Here is a 16,501-nt window from a genome sequence, read left to right as displayed (position 1 = left end):
TAATATTGCGAGTGTTTTTATTAGTATTTTCCACTTTTGTTCACTCAGACATTCATTTGACAAATATTTACGGAGCGCTCACAGTGTGGGAATGACCGTGCTGAGGGCTTTGTATGTAGGATCTCACTTAGTTCTCAAAATAAACCTGTGAATTGATACTATGATCTCCCAGTGCTCAGTGAGGACAAGGAAATGGCCCACAGTCACAAAGCAAGTAAGAGGAAGAGCTGAGAATTGAACAAAAGCTGCACAGTGTTATAGACCTTACTCTAAACATTGTGTTAACCGGAGTCGTGAGATGTGAAATTTGTTCTTGTCCGTGGAGAGGGAGCAGACGTGAAGGGGTTGTCTCTAGGGCAGAAGACTGAAGAGGTAGCTGTGCCTTCTCCATGCCTACACTGTTTTCCAACTGTCATTTGTCAAAACTGACCTTGTCCAGGCCAGACCAATATTACATTAGGAAGAACTGGGCAACCATAAAGCACATGACAATCTTAGAAAAGCTCATGGGTTCTTGGCCAATGTCATAGGTCATAGCTGAAATAAAGCTTTTGGAGATCCAAGTTCTAAGAGTGATGCCCATCTGCACCCATTCTAGCCACTGCGGCAGGCCGGTGAGGGGTGAGTTTGGGACAGCAGTGGAGTCAGGCCCCAGAGGCGACTGCTTCTACAAAGATTGACCTGGGCCTGGGCTCCTCCCTTTTACCAGGAAAGAAACATGGGTCCTAAAGAACACCCTAATAAAGAACACCCCTATCTCTATCTACACTGAACAACCCAGGCTGTCTTCCTAAGCAGAAAACAAAGCTGTTTCTAATCACTTTGCACTCATACACTCACACACGTGCATGCACGCGTGCACACGCGCGCACACACACACACACACACACACACACACATACACACACACACAGCTGTTAAGGCAAAACCATCCCACTTTTTGCCCTGGCCAGCTGGCCTTTGCAACTTGAGACAGACCTGGCTCTTAGACTATGAAGACTGCAGGATGCTATCTTAGCAAAATATAAAAGGTAAGGATGAATTATTCTCCCAGCCCCACTGTTCCATCACATGCCCTCTTGTGACATCCACAGGTCCGCAAACACGCGCAGCCGTGCCCAGACCTCGAAGCGTCTGCAGCCTGCATGCCCCCTCCTGGCTCATGATGACTCGGCAGAAATGGGTAAGGCATCAAGCCAGACCTCAATTTGCTTAACCTGTGCCCGCTCCCTGGGTCACACCAGCTGTAAGTGATACAACTCTTGTTTCAGTGGCATTTGATAGCGATTACAGCTTTTAACTTGGGAAACTCCCATACGGAACTAGTCTGAAGAGGAAAATCCTATACTGGCCTTAACGCCTAAGTAGCTGGGCAGGTCTTGGGAAAGAAGACACCTCTAGGCTCCAAATCAGACCCCTGCCATCTCCATCAATTCACTCAGCAGATACGTGGAGAGCACATACTAGAACAAGCACTAGACAAGTCTGAGTCCATGTCCTACTGGACCATTCAACTGGACTCTGTCCATTAATCATGGGATTAATCAGGCAGAGTCTTCATGGTGGCGAACGCTGTACTGGCGGACCAGAGGTCTGGAAACACACAGGGTGACTTCGGAACGTCCTTTTTGGAAAGGGAGTGGTGAGAGGCAGGGGTGGCGATGGCTGAGGTGATCCCTCATGCGCCATCCACCTTGGATCAACATTCTATGAACCTGGAATTCTATGAAATTTTTCAATGCAGCCTAGACATATACAGTGTTTCTGGAATCTGTTATTCTCATGCTAACATCACATTTTTAGCCATATCAGCATACCGTCTGTACTATTATGAGCAGTTTTCTTTTTTTTTTTTAATTTATTTATTTTTGGCTGTGCTGGGTCTTTGTTGCTGCATGCAGGCTTTCTCTAGTTGTGGCGAGCGGGGGCTACTCTTCGTTGCGGTGTGAGGGCTCCTCATTGCGGTGGCTTCTCTTGTTGCGGAACACGGGCTCTAGGCATGCGGGCTTCAGTAGTTGTGGCCCATGGGCTCAGTAGTTGTGGCTCATGAGCTCTAGAGTGCAGGTTCAGTAGTTGTGGCACATGGGCTTAGTTGCTCCGCAGCATATGGGATCTTCCCGGACCAGGGCTCGAACCCATGTCCCCTGCATTGGCAGGTGGATTCTTAACCACTGAGCCACCAGGGAAGTTCCTATGAGCAGTTTTCTTAAATGAATTAATTCTTTTTGTTTTAATGCAATTGTTCAAAAAAATTTTACCCATTTCCATAAATGGAAGATTATAAATTATCATGAATTAAAGGTGTTAAAAAGGTAAAAATTCAACTGAGTAAAATTTAAAGATCTTATTGGCTCTATTCAATAATTAATGAATCGGGCAGTATCCCATATAGCAGAAAGAAAGATGCTCAGAGAGCTATACAAAATGAAAGACTCTTACAGGCAGAAGGAGGTGGGACAAGGAAGTTACTAAATAAGAGTGCATTTTTTGTGGCATGCTCACCTTACATTAAGGGGTGGCAGGGGTCTATCAGGCCAATGAGCTCACTGGTTCTGACCAGGCAATTCCGGATTGACATAAATCACAGCAAGATCTTTTTTGACCCATCTCCTAGAGTAATGAAATAAAAACAAAAATAAACAAATGGGACCTAATTAAACTCAAAAGCTTTTGCACAGCAAAGGAAACCATAAACAAGACGAAAAGTCAACCCTCAGAATGGGAGAAAATATCTGCAAACGAAGCAACTGACAAGGGACTAATCTCCAAAATATAACAACAGCTCACGAAGCTTAATACCAAAAAGACAAACGACCCAATCAAAAAAAGGGCGGAAGATCTAAATAGACATTTCTCCAAAGAAGACATACAGATGGCCAAGAGGCACATGAAAAGATGCTCAACATCACTAATTATTAGAGAAATGCAAATCAAAGCTAGAGTGAGGTATCACCTCACACCAGTTAGAATGGGCATCATCAGAAAATCTACAAAGAGCAAATGCTGGAGAGGGTGTGGAAAAAAGGGAACCCTCTTGCACTGTTGGTGGGAATGTAAATTAATACAGCCACTGTGGAGAACAGTATGGAGGTTCCTTAAAAAACTAAAATAGAATTACCATATGACCCAGCAATCCCACTCCTGGGCATATACTTGGAGAAAACCATAATTTGAAAAGATACATGCACCCCAAGGTTCACTGCAGCACTATTTACAATAGCCAGTTCATGGAATGCCCATCAATAGACAAATGGATAAAGAAGACGTGGTACATATATACAATGGAACATTACTCAGCCATAAGAAGGAATGAAATTGTGCTATTTGCAGAGACGTGCATGGACCTAGAGACTGTCATACAGAGTGAAGTAAGTCAGAAAGAGAAAAACAAATATCATATATTAACGCATATATGTGGAATTTAGAAAAATGGTACAGATGAACCTATTTGCAAAGCAGAAATAGAGACACAGACGTAGAGAACAAAGGACACCAAGGGTGAAAAGGGGGTGGGATAAATTGGGAGATTGGGATTGGCACATATACCCTACTATGTGTAAAACAGATAACTAATGAGAACCTATTGTTTAGCACAGGGGAAAAAAAAAGAAGGTACAATCTGTTTGTAGGACATATATTAAGTTAACCTTAAAAATGCATGCCAATATACAGTAGGTGCAGGCAAATACTGTTTGGTTCCACTTATACAAGGTACCTTGAATAGTCAAATTCATGGAGTACGAAAGTACATTTGTAGATGCCAGGGGCTACGGGGTTGGGGGCATGGGGAGGGGGAATGCGGAGTTAGTGTTTAATGGGGACAGAGTTTCAGTTTAGGAAGGTGCAAAATGCAGTAGATGGATGACGGTGAGAGTTGCACAGCAATGTCAATGTACTTAGTGCCACTGAACTCTACAGTTAAATATGGTTAAAACAGTATGTTTTATATTATGTGACTTCTACCACAATAAAAAAAAATTTTTAAAGGGGGGGATGGCAGGGGTCTATCAGGCCAATGACCTCACTGGTGCTGACCAGGCAATTCCAGATTGACCGGTTTAACATTTTACTCCTGGGAGAAGTTGAACTATAATTAAGTCAGATATTAAACCTGTTTGGTGACGTGTGCTTATTAGTGCAAGTGATTCCATTTTGGGACTGTTGTCTCTTTTGACAATTTTCCGCTTTTGGTCAGAGTCTCAGCTTAACTGAGAGACGTGATAAAAATTTAAGGCAGCAGTGCCACTCCCAGCTGCCACTCTGAAGTTTTTGCTGATCCTCTGTGTGGTATTCACAGATCACGATGTTCTTTGCTGAATTTCTGTTGTATTCAGAGGTCATAATTTTCGATTCACATTTTTTTAGTTGGTTATTCTCTTTGTTCCTTTTCTGATGTTCCAGTCTTAGGGAGATTAGCTACGAATATGTATCTAAGATTTTGAGGGGCTACAACACACCAGGGAGATTACTATGATTATTAGAAGCAGGATAACTCCCAATGTCTAGAGTGTACTTTAAAGCCGTGGTCCCCAAGACCTAAATCAATCAAAATCAAATGAGTCAAGGAAAGACCCATTGAAAGGGTCACTTTCTTAAGGCATGTGGCTTGCTCAGTGATCTCACGCTCAATGGATGTTCAGCTTCCCCAGAAGTGTTAAACCAGGTGCCTCAGGTGTCGTGGTCCACAGCACAGACACCTACTTGTTCAACTAAAAGATAATCAATGGCAGTTTTATCATCAAAAACAACCTGTCCAACATATACACTACCAAATGTAAAACAGTTAGCTAGTGGGAAGCTGCTGCATAGCACAGGGAGATCAGCTCAGTGCTTTGTGACTGCCTGGAGGGGTGGGATAGGGAGGGGGGGAGGGAGACGCAAGAGGGAGGGGATATGGGGATATACGTATACTTATAGCTGGTTCACTTTGTTATACAGCAGAAACTGACACACCATTGTAAAGCAATTATACTCCAATAAAGATGTTACAAAAACAAAACAAACAAACAAAAAACAACCTGTCCAGACAGTCTAAGGATTTTTGTTGGGCAACCATTATGTTAGCAGGAGATCCTGCAATACTTTTAACAGTTGAGGAGAGGTTTCAGATCATAACCTCATTTGCACTTACTCCTACCCGGGAGAGTAGTAATCTGCCATAGGAAGCTAATTTTGAATGATGAACGCCTTCTGATAATTCCCAGTTGAGTCTGTGTCTCAGGGCTGAAAAGGCATCAGCCATGGAGGTCAATAAAATTTGAGGGTTGATAGATCACACAGGCATATTTATTCCAGTTATCCTTGCCTTGTGCCCGTCTTTTTGTACACAGTTTGGGATCACAGGCAGGGAATCAGAGACAGGGAAATGGACCCCCAGGGTCACGTTGTCCAACACAGTACAGAGGGGACTGAGTTTGTTCCAGGGAAACTGAGGCACTGGAAATCAGGGTAAGTTTGTGACAGGAAAAACTACAGAATCACCACCATCATGGCAAATCTGTCATTTGGGGGATGGATTACCATTATTTGCAATGTCCCGAGGCATTTGAGCAATGGCATTACCTTTCCAGGCCAGAGCAAGGTAAAAGGTGGACAAAAGAATCATAAAATATTTTCATGGTGTAAGAATTAGGAAAAGAATGGTCAAGTAGCAAAGGAGAAATGGAAAGAAACTTTCTGGATCCAACGTCTTGGTAGGAAGTAGTCTACCTCAATGTTGGCTACTTCTTTTCCTAGTCAATTTGGTCTCCAGCAGGTGTGCAATTCCTAGCGTCTAGAGGAATCCTTTTAAGTTGACAAATGAGGACCCAAAGGACTCCCTGGTGGCACAGTGGTTAAGAATCCACCTGCCAGACTTCCCTGGTGGCGCAGTGCTTAAGAATTCGCCTGCCAATGCAGGGCACATGGGTTCGAGCCCTGGTCCAGGAAGATCCCACATGTCATGGAGCAAATAAGCCCATGCACCACAACTACTGAGCCTGCACTCTAGAGCCCACGAGCCACAACTACTGAGCCCGTGTGCCACAACTACTGAAGCTCGCGTGCCTAGAGGCCATGCTCCACAACAAGAGAAGCCCCTGCAATGAGAAGGCTGCACACCGCAACGAAGAGGTGCCCCTGCTGTCTGCAACTAGAGAGAAGCCCATGCGTAGCAATGAAGACCCAATGCAGCCAAAAATAAATAAATAAAACAAATAAATTTATATATTAAAAAAAAGAATCTGCCTGCCAATGCAGGGGACACGGGTTTGAGCCCTGCTCCAGGAAGATTCCACATGCTGTGGAGCAACTAAGCCCATGTACCACAACTACTGAGCCCATGTGTCACAACTACTGAATCCTGTGTGCGTAGACCCTGTGCTCCACAACAAGAGAAGCCACTGCAATGAGAAGCCTGTGCACTGCAACGGAGGGTAGCCCCCACTCGCCACAACTAGAGAAAGCCCGCGTGCAACAACAAAGACCCAATGCAGCCAAAACTAAATAAATTAATTAATTAAAAAAGAAAGGAAATGAGGACCCAAGGTTTAAGTCCCTGATATTTGGCTGTCATCTGGGTAGTCAGGAGGACCTGTTATAATGGGTTCCCTTCCAAGGAGATTAAAGGACAGTCTTTGTGCTTAGTGATTCCAAATCAGAAAGGTGGGAAAAAACTTGAAACTTTAGTTTGGAGAGTCATAGCCAGATATTTGAGGAAACTAGAAAAATTCAGGATCCAGTCCAGCTTACAGCAACATGTCTTGGATTTATCTTTGTATCCACTACACTTAGCATAGTGCCAGGCATTTGGTAAATGTTTGGAGAATGAATGAATAAATGAAATAATGAATAAATGGAAGGAAAGATGGAGGGATGGATGAATGAATAATTAGAACCAAAGACTATGGAGAGATGGAGTCCCTTTATTGTAAGAACATTCTGTCCAAAGATCCCTGCCTGGAGAGGTAATGAGTTCCCTGACCCTGCAGGTGTGCAACAGGAGGCTGAGTCACTTAGCAGGAATATTGTGAAGTCAATTTAGGCACCAGAAGGGAGACTGAATGAGATTTAAGATGTTTCCAAAATAAGAGCATGGAACTCTATGAAATAGCAGCCCAGGGAAATGAAAAGATTTGCCCTTAATTCCCCAGCTGGGCAGCTGTGGGTCTGGGAGTTGCTCTGAAAGTTTTCAAGTTGTTCTGAGGACCCCAGACCACAGCCTCCCCTTGTCCAAAGGCCTCTGTGTGCTTGTGTCTGCCTTGGTAGCCCACAGCACCCTAAGGTTAGAGTCCAGGAAGGGAAAAACACTTATGAAACAAATTGTTTGAAGAGTCTCCAGCTACCTGTAATTGGAGGGTTTAGTCCTGGCTGTCAGTATAAAAGAGGGCCAACTCTGGGGCGGGGAGGGTGTGTCTTAGAGGTGGCCGGGGGTTCAGGGGGTAGGAGCTTGCAGCCAGAGCTGGAGAGGGTGGGACTGGAGGGGGCAGAGCTGAGGGGTGGGACCATACTGCCTCTCCAAACTCCTAGAGACCTGTAGGCATGGGAGCTGCTCTTCTGTACTGTGGCTCTTTGCTCTGGTCCTGACCTCCCTCTCCACTTCCACAGCTTGGCATGAGTCCTCCTGAAATGCAAATAGTGGGGTGACATTTTGAAATCTTTGTCTGGGACGAGGTGCCAGAGATGCATACAAGGTCAAAGTTCCCTAGCAATGGCTCACCCTCTGGACTTGGAGCTTTGAGCCCAGCCAATCTGGTGGCAGGAGACACAGGGGAGGGTAAACACCATGAGACACAGCTGCACGGGCCATGTGCAGCAGGGACATCAGCTGACCTCCTGCCTTGCTGTTGAGAACTTTGGAGAGTGCCTACTATTTTCCTCTTGATTATCAGTATGGATGAGGCCAAATCATGGAGAGTGGCATACCAGAATATTAATACCGACTCTGGAGCCATAGTGCGTGTATTTGCATCCCAGCTTAGCACTTACTAGCTGTGGGTCCTGAGGCAAGAACCTTCCCTTTTCTGTGCCTCGGTTTTGTATTTCTAAAATGGGGGTGACAACTGTATCTACCTCATTGGGCTACTGTGAGGTTGAAATGGGTTGCTGTTTCTAAAGAGTGCCTGGAATCGAGACAGTGCAAAAAAGTAATTCATAAATAAAGGGGTTGTTTTAAGATATAGTGTATTAATAGACAGTCTGAGGTGTGGTAAGGCCACGGATCAGGAGCCAACTGCCACTGAAAAGATAGTTTGTTACTCACAGCTCCCCAGAGGAGGGGGCGTGACACCACCATGGTGGGCCAAGGTGAGGCACCCGGTGCATCAGGAGGCAGAGGAAGGAAGGAGGAATTGGGCGCAAGAAACTTTATCTTGGTTGCTGGGGGGAAGGTCGAGGTGAAGCAGAATAAGCAGGTTTGGGATTGACAGCCGATTGCAGTGGGCTCTGGGGCTTAGGGAGTTCCCACAGTTGTCAGGTACTTGGCCTGGAGTGATTAGGGCAGGATGATAGTGGCCAGATGTGGAGGGCCTGGTAGAGAAGGTAGTTGGGGTACAGGCTCTGGCACGCTTGAAGGGGAAGTTCATTCCTATCATTAGGGATTGGCGAACTCTGGGAGGGGCAGTCCCTCCAGAATCAGCAAGGCCCCAGATGTCAAGGCATCAGAATACAGAACATAAAAGACCTGATTAATACAAGGGTGCAGCAAGGGACCTCAGAATGCATCTGTGCCATTTTATAGATGGGGAAACTGAGACTCAGAGAGGGAAATGTACATGCCCAAGGTCAACCGGAAAATCATGCTCTGAATTCTATCTCTACCTCCTGAGTCCAGAGCCAGTGCTCTGGCTGTCAGTGCACTGACAGCCCAGGCTCCACTGGGTTTTCTCTTCTTCCTGGGCCTATGACACTGTGAGAGGCCTGGAACTGAGGGTAAGAGCAGAGTAAGAACCAAATTAGGGGCAGATTATTCCCTTACTGCTGTTTACCCGCTGGCAGGGCCACGCCACTTCCACCTTTAGAAAGCCCATACTGGCTGCCTCCATTTCCTCAGTTACCTCATCTGTAAAATGGGCATATTAATGTCTACCTAGCAAGGCTTTTGTGAAGATTAGTTTAAAGGAACTGGACTGCACGTGCAATAATTTAAAAATTATTAAGAATTTCAAGATGGCAACGGCAGAGTACTAAAGCTACCACGGAGCCTGGAGGCTTCTGAGTGGGTGACAGCACAGGTCTCACACCCATGACAGAGCTGGTGACAGAGCTGGGATATGACTCTTGCCAGTTTGGCTCTAGAACCTGAGTCCTTAAGTGCAAAGTAATCCTTCCTTCCTACATAGAACATGGTTTAAAAATCTTTACCTGGGCTTCTCATCTTTAACATCATCGCCTGATTCTGGCGAAAGGCACCCATTTGACTGATGATTCTCTGCTGTCCTCTTGTCCATATGGCCACACTTCCTTCAGGGATGGAGCTGGACGACAACCCCAGGGCCAGACTCCCAGCACTTTTCCCAAATAATGGTGACTATGCCGGAGCTGACACTTCCAGGGACAGCATTCGGACTGATCCCTTGGCTCTTGCAGCCTCTAGAGCCCCAACCATGCAGCGGCTGCTTGGGTGGGAGCTTCCCAAATCTTATTCCTCCTCTTCAAACTGAGATTTAATGCCTTCTCGTCAGGTGGACTCCCCAGCCTCCAAGATGGAACTAATCCAGGACCTGGCACCTTGGAAGTGCTAAGGAGACTCCACTCACAGAGCATTTCTCTGAAGAGTATCTATCTTTTGCCTCTTACCTGGGCTAATCAAAGACTAACCAGTTCTCCCTGCTGCTGTTCTCCACCCTGCAGAGCCAGAGAGATTCATCTCAATGGCCACCGTCATTTTCACATCTCTCTGTACGTGTCCTTTGCCATGTGATTTTGCAGCTGCACTCATGAAGAGTCTGGGCAGGCCGCTTGACTCGCTTTGATAATAAAACACAGCAGACGTGATGGTGTGCCAGCTCCCAGCTCTGGATATAAGAGGCCTTGCATGCAAATACTTATTCTCTTGCGCCCCTGTGACCGCCATGTGAACAAGTCCAGCTGAGACTGCTGGAGAATGAGACAGCACCTGGAGGCAACAAAGACCAGCCAGCCTCTGGCTGACCCACAGATGCAGACACATGCGTGAGCCCAATCAAGATCAGCAGAGGCTGGTCCAGATCAGCAGTACTTGCTAGGTAGCCCACAGACTCGGGAGCCAAATATATGGTTGTTGTTTTCAGTTTGGGGGTGGTTTGTTACACAGCAATTGCTCACTGATACACTATATAACGCCCAAGTCTGATCACATTACTCCACCAATCTAGAGCTTTTCAGCGACTCCCCACCACCCTCTGGTAAAAGTTCCATCACCTTATCCAGAATAGGAGGGCCCTTGTCTTCTGGATTTTATGTCCCTCTGCAGCCCTTTCACTCAGACCCTTCAAATCTGCAAATCCTTGTATTCCCTGTACTGCTTCATACTTCTGTGCTGTCACTTTTGTGACTCTCACGACCTGGAATTTCCCTCATGGCTCAGCTCAAGTGCCATCGGTAATGGGGAGCCCTGTCTCCCTAGGTGGGATTCTGTGTGTGATTTCACTTCCAGGTCATGAAATGGCCTTGTCTCATTCATCTGTAAACCCAACCACCCACTGAGGGCCGACCATGTTCCAGATACTTGTCTAGACACTGGATATACAAATAAAAGTAAGTGGTTGTGACCTCCTGGCCCCAAAGTTGTTGGTCCCCTGAAAGATCAGTTTGACAAATTGTGGTAAGTGCAGTGACAAGGATAGGTTCAGAAAGGCTTTTTTTAGAGGTGACATCTTGAGGGACAAATAGGAATTAGTCAGTTTCAGAGAAATGCACAGGTATGAGGCCCAGGGGGCTGGGTGTGCTTGGGGACACACCTGCAGGTAGTACAGGATGACTGGAGCAGAGAGGCAGGGTGGGCTGAGGAGGGGGAGTTTGGATTTACCTTGAAGGCAATGGGAGCCACTAGAGGGCTTTAAAGAAGCATGCAATAGGTGCTCAATAAATGTCTCCTTATTAGCACACCGTCTGTCTTCTCCATTAGACTGAGAGTTCCCGAGGACAGGGTTATTCCTTCTTTGTATTCTCCATTTCCTTCCTGGAATGGCTGGGTATGATTTTGATCAATGAATGAATGAGAGAATAATGCCACCCAAGATATAACAATACAAAACCCAATGGGTCTTTTCATCCAAACAAGAACCGCTTTTCACTCCCCTGGTCAGGGAGGTGTTGAGGGTTCAGACAGGCTCTGAGACGGGTCCAGAGAACAAAGACCCCTAGTCCTCTGGGCTTCCCTGAGCCTTTGCTTGGCAGGAGTGTGTGCTGGTACTACCTGGTGGCCACAGTGCTCATGTTCTATTTTGATTGTCTTCCTCCATTGCCAAGGGGCCCTTGTCAGGCCAGAGAAGGGGAGCAGGAGCCTGGAGTGGGCAGAAATGCTCTGCTCAGCATGTAACCAAAATTTTGGTCCCTGTTCCCAATGCCAAATGATAATGAGGACAAGGTTTTGAGAATAAAGGAGAGAAAAGATTTTAATATAACAACACTTCTTTTAATGTACACACATCATGCTCCTATCATTTCACTAGCAAAACCAGGGTCTTCAGAACTCAGTATTAACTACAGTACCATCCCACATGGCTATCTATAGCCTTAGAAACACTTTGTGCTCTTTAGATGTGGGGGCAGCAGGAGAAAATGGAAAAGAATAGTGACTTCTCAGGATAGCTTCACCAAAGTGCCAGTTGATCCAACCCAATTGTCTGAAGTGAGAAAAATTTCTTGTCAACTAGTTCATCATCCTTTCCAAAGTTTCACAGAAAACCCTGTACACTTCTGCTCTTGGTAGTTAGTAACATTCCAGTCTTTTAGCTCTTTGATTATTCCTTCATTCAACAAGCGTATGGTTTTCACTCACATCACAGTCCAAATGAGTTTTGCCAACTGCAGCTGGCCTTCCCTCGTGATTTGGTATCTGGCTTCTCCATCTTGTGAGGCTGAGATCTTCCAGGGCCTCCTGAGTCACCTCTGCTGTTCTAGAAGAGTCTCCTGGAGAGGCGGGAAGCAATTGGAGCTCACCCTGGGGACACAGTTGCTGGCAGTAGTCATTTTTGGTAGCTCATTCTACCACAAGCACACTGGTGCTGGCCAGTGTCATTTTGGAGTCCTTGAGATATTTACTTATTTATTTATTTATATTTATTTTTTGGTTGCCCCACATGGCTTGTGAGATCTTAGTTCCCTGACCAGGGATTGAACCTGTGCTCTCTGCAGTAAAAGCGCAGGGTCCTAACCACTGGACTGCCAGGGAATTCCCTTGAGAAATATTATTTTGCCAGCAAATGAGGAGGGTGGGAGACTAACTTCTTGAAAACTACTGTCCTACTCTCTGAAAGAGGGCAGGTCTATTTAAGGAGAATTTTGAGGGTAGGGGTAACAGGACTAGGTGATCGAGACCTCACTGGGCTGGTGCTGTTTCTTTCGATATATCTGTGATTCATGGCCATTGCAGTGGTCTGCCTCTGGTCAAGATGTTTTGTTTTTCTTCTGCTTGATCCTACACACCTGTGACTCAAATTAAGAAGAACTAGCCAAACAGGCTAGAACTTATCAGCATAGTTAGCAGACAGAAACAGCATGTGTACATTATTTGATTTAATGCATGAGTTAAAGGAGAAGGTCAGTTGTTAAATTTTTAACTCTATATTCAGCTACATATTCCCCACTGTCATTTATAACCCTCCATATCTATGGGAGTGAGGACTAAAAAGTCATCTGGCTACTTCCTGCTGAACAGGGGCAATGTTAAAATTGGGGAGGATTAGAAAGAGAAAGTTCTGGACTTTCATTTTAAAGGATTCACTTGTCCCAAAAGGTGCTCTAGAATCCTGCAAGATAAGCAGAGAGGCTTCTTCTTTCTTTCTGGCCTGATGTCACCTTTTGTTATATTAACACCTTGGAGGGCATAAGGTTGCAGTTGCCGCCAGGTTCTCAGTAGTACAGAAACATGTCTGAAACCACATCCATAACAGCCATCCAGCTCTGTATTCAATGCCTGAACCATAGTTACTCTACTTTGATTTTTAAATGTATACTTTTTCTTAATGGTTAAAGCACATGTACAAGTGTATGTAATAGGACACAAACAGGCTGTTCTGGTTAGCCTAAAGTTCAAAATAATGTATAAGCCAGAATGATTTTCCCATAACTCAATATGTGAAAATTTCCTCCATCATTTTTCCCTTTTAGTTGCAAATCTCTCCATAGAAAGCATTGATAATCAATACATTTTTCCATTGTTGTTGGAGTGGTTTAGCTGCCTGCTCCAGGTCTATTTCATGTCCCTCAGTGCTAGGCTTACTCTTCGTTTATACCTTTGCCTAGTTCTCCACGTTGGGGGAAAACTAATCAGATAGGACAAACAAATATAGTGAGGTATGCTGACAGGGAAACACTTTATAGGCTATGCGTTTAATCAACTGTAACAAATTGTCATTCGAACATTGTATATGTGCTTTTAGCAGTACACTCAAAGCAAGCAGTGATATATGTCATGAATAGTTAGATAATTTCACTAGAGAATTTTCTTTCCATCCTGAACATTGGTGTTAAAAGTATGGTCAGAAGTAAAACAATAACTTGCCATTTTGATAGGAAGACAAACATTTGGTAAACAATTCAATTAAATTAGTTGGATGGTTCTTCAGGGCTGATACAGATTCTTGGGTCATCTGCCTACCACTGCTGTTGTCTTCTTATCCTGTGTGGTTGTCATTTGGGGTCAGCAGTCTTTTCTGTAGACAGTTCAATGCAGAGGCCCTTCTTAATTGGGAAATATGAATTTAAGAGTTGATTCTCTTCAGTTTCCTTGTGCATGAGGTACTTGAGAATACCTGATAAGAAGCCTTTCATCTAGGTTGGAAACAGTCCTTTAAATGATGCTTTTTCCAGTATGCATAACCCCTTGGTTATAGATCATGGGGCACCTGATCTTCATCCAAAGATAGATTACAGTGATCAGCTTCAGAAACAAGCTTAGGATATCTTCTTAATAACTCAGTTAAACTTTACAATAACGTAACATAGTAACAAAGAGCTATTTGGGAAGAGAGCTTTAGACGGTAAACACTGACCTCAATTAACAAAACTAGAATTTAACGTCTACTGAAACAATCTTTTCTCTATAAAAGTACCCTCATTTTTACCAAATATAGCCAAATTATGATTGTAGAAAGAATATCCCAAGTGGAAAACACATTTTCTAACCATTTCTTTTTTCATTGTGAGGGCATCAGTCTTGCAGTCAGGGAAGGCTTTAACCCATCAAATAAAAAATGGGGTTTGGGGCTTCCCTGGTGGCACAGTGGTTGCGAGTCCGCCTGCCGACGCAGGGGACGCGGGTTCGTGCCCCGGTCCGGGAGGATCCCACATGCCGCGGAGCGGCTGGGCCCGTGAGCCATGGCCGCTGGGCCTGCGCGTCCGGAGCCTGTGCTCCGCAATGGGAGGGGCCGCAACGCTGAGAAGCCCGCGTACCGCAAAAAAAAAAAAAAAAAAAACCCAAAAAACCAAAAACAAACAAACAAAAAAAAATGGGGTTTGCCAGGGAGCTGGGACAATCCAACTGTCTGTCTTGGGTTTCCCATAGCCCTGACTGTTTAACTCACAGCTATTGTTTACCTATCTTAATTTCTCTGATTTAGGAGCAGACTGTTGCCATGTTACAAAGACATCAGGATGGCAATGAGGGGTTAAGTTTCTTTGTAGAACCAGAATGGAGTTTATCTACATGTGCTATAATCTTTATAGATTCTGTTGTTGCCTTTGCATGAAAGTCAGTTAGGGCATTTCCCTAATACTCAGGTTCAGTCCCTTTGGTGTGAGCCTCAAATTTGATGATGGATAACATTTTATGTCAGGTCATATAAGATTTTAAGGAATTTCATATAATTTCTGTAACACCCACAATATATTTATATAGACATAATAAAAAGAAGGCTAATGTTACCTTTTATTTGACAATGCTTCCCCTCTAATTTAATCTACCAAATAATCCTAGTTAGTTTAATATTTTTTTCTGAGATGCCTCAGGGGCCCTCTGAAGCACCTCAAAGTTAGCTGGAGGTCAGAAGAAGCTTAACTAGAATTTGACTTTTGGGAAGTTTGTCAAAAATATCAAAAAGTTTCAAAACACCTGGTGAATGGAATTATAGGTCATTTTGAAACAATACTTATTCACTCAACCAAAGTAATAAAAGATTTCAAAAGCAAATGCAAGTCACTTAAAGGCCAAGAGATTCACACAATATGTTATCAAAAGCAGCATTTCAAGAAAACTTTGTTCTTTTAACGGAGAGAAAACCAAAATCTTTTTTTTTTTTGGTACCACCTTACTGTTAATAACAAAATCCATTTACTTCATTCAATCTAATCTTAATCAATCCTGACCATTAAAAAACCCTCCTTTTTTCAAGGTTCTTTTTCTGTAAACCTTCCATAACTTTGTGTCCCTATTAATTTGTCCCCTTTTTTAAAACTATAAACAAGCAGCTCTAGGACAAAATTATTCTTTTTTTTTCCCCATGAATATATTTCCAGTCTTCATGTCTTCTGTCACTGACAACAACATATATCCTACTATCTTTACATATTGAAATGTTTCCCTTATTATTTTAGTAGCTTTAGCTATATATAATAATTTTTTAACTCTTAGAAACCTTAACAAAACCAAGAAACAAGTAATTTAACTGGCTGTGATATCAGCATTCCTTGATTAGCAAACTTAAGAATTTATTTCATAACCTCCAAAAACATAGTTTCCTCATAGCATGATTTCTCTTGCATGTGGTGCAAGATGCATGTCTAATAAACCCAAACATCTTTAGTTTCCCTCTCGTAAGACAAAAGTAGGTAAACTTAGATTTGTTCAGCAATCAATGTTCCAGTATTTTACCTTAAAAATGATTTTGACATTTAATGTTATCATTTAATTTAATTTAGCAAAACTCTAAAATTTCAAGTTACCAGAAACCTGGAAAAACTATTTTTAAGTAGACATTTCTAAAACATAATTATTCCCAAAGTGTTCACCCAAAAGCTTTTATTCCATACCAAGTTAATTTTCTTTCTGACAAATTTTGCAATAGATATACTGGGCTGGCCAAAAGGTTCGTTCGGGTTTTTTCATAAGATGTCGCTAGTAGCACTTAGTTTTCTTTAACTTCATTCGAAACAATTTTGTTAGATTGTATGTGACAGCTGTCATATCAGCATGCATTTAAAAAATGACACCAAAATTGGTGAATTTTTGTGTAGCCATTTTAATATTGAAGATGGAAGAAAAAAGCAACATTTTTGGCATATTATGGTTTATCATTTCAAGAAAGGTAAAAATACAACTGAAATGCAAAACAGATTTGTGCAGTATAAGGAGAAGGTGCTGTGACTGATCGAACGTGTCAGA

This window comes from Neophocaena asiaeorientalis, unplaced genomic scaffold, assembly GCF_003031525.2.
Source record: "Neophocaena asiaeorientalis asiaeorientalis breed wild unplaced genomic scaffold, Neophocaena_asiaeorientalis_V1.1 scaffold438, whole genome shotgun sequence".
NCBI classification, from domain to species: domain Eukaryota; kingdom Metazoa; phylum Chordata; class Mammalia; order Artiodactyla; family Phocoenidae; genus Neophocaena; species Neophocaena asiaeorientalis.
The sequence above is the reverse complement of the archived record's forward strand: the minus strand, read 5'-3'. Positions refer to the sequence as shown.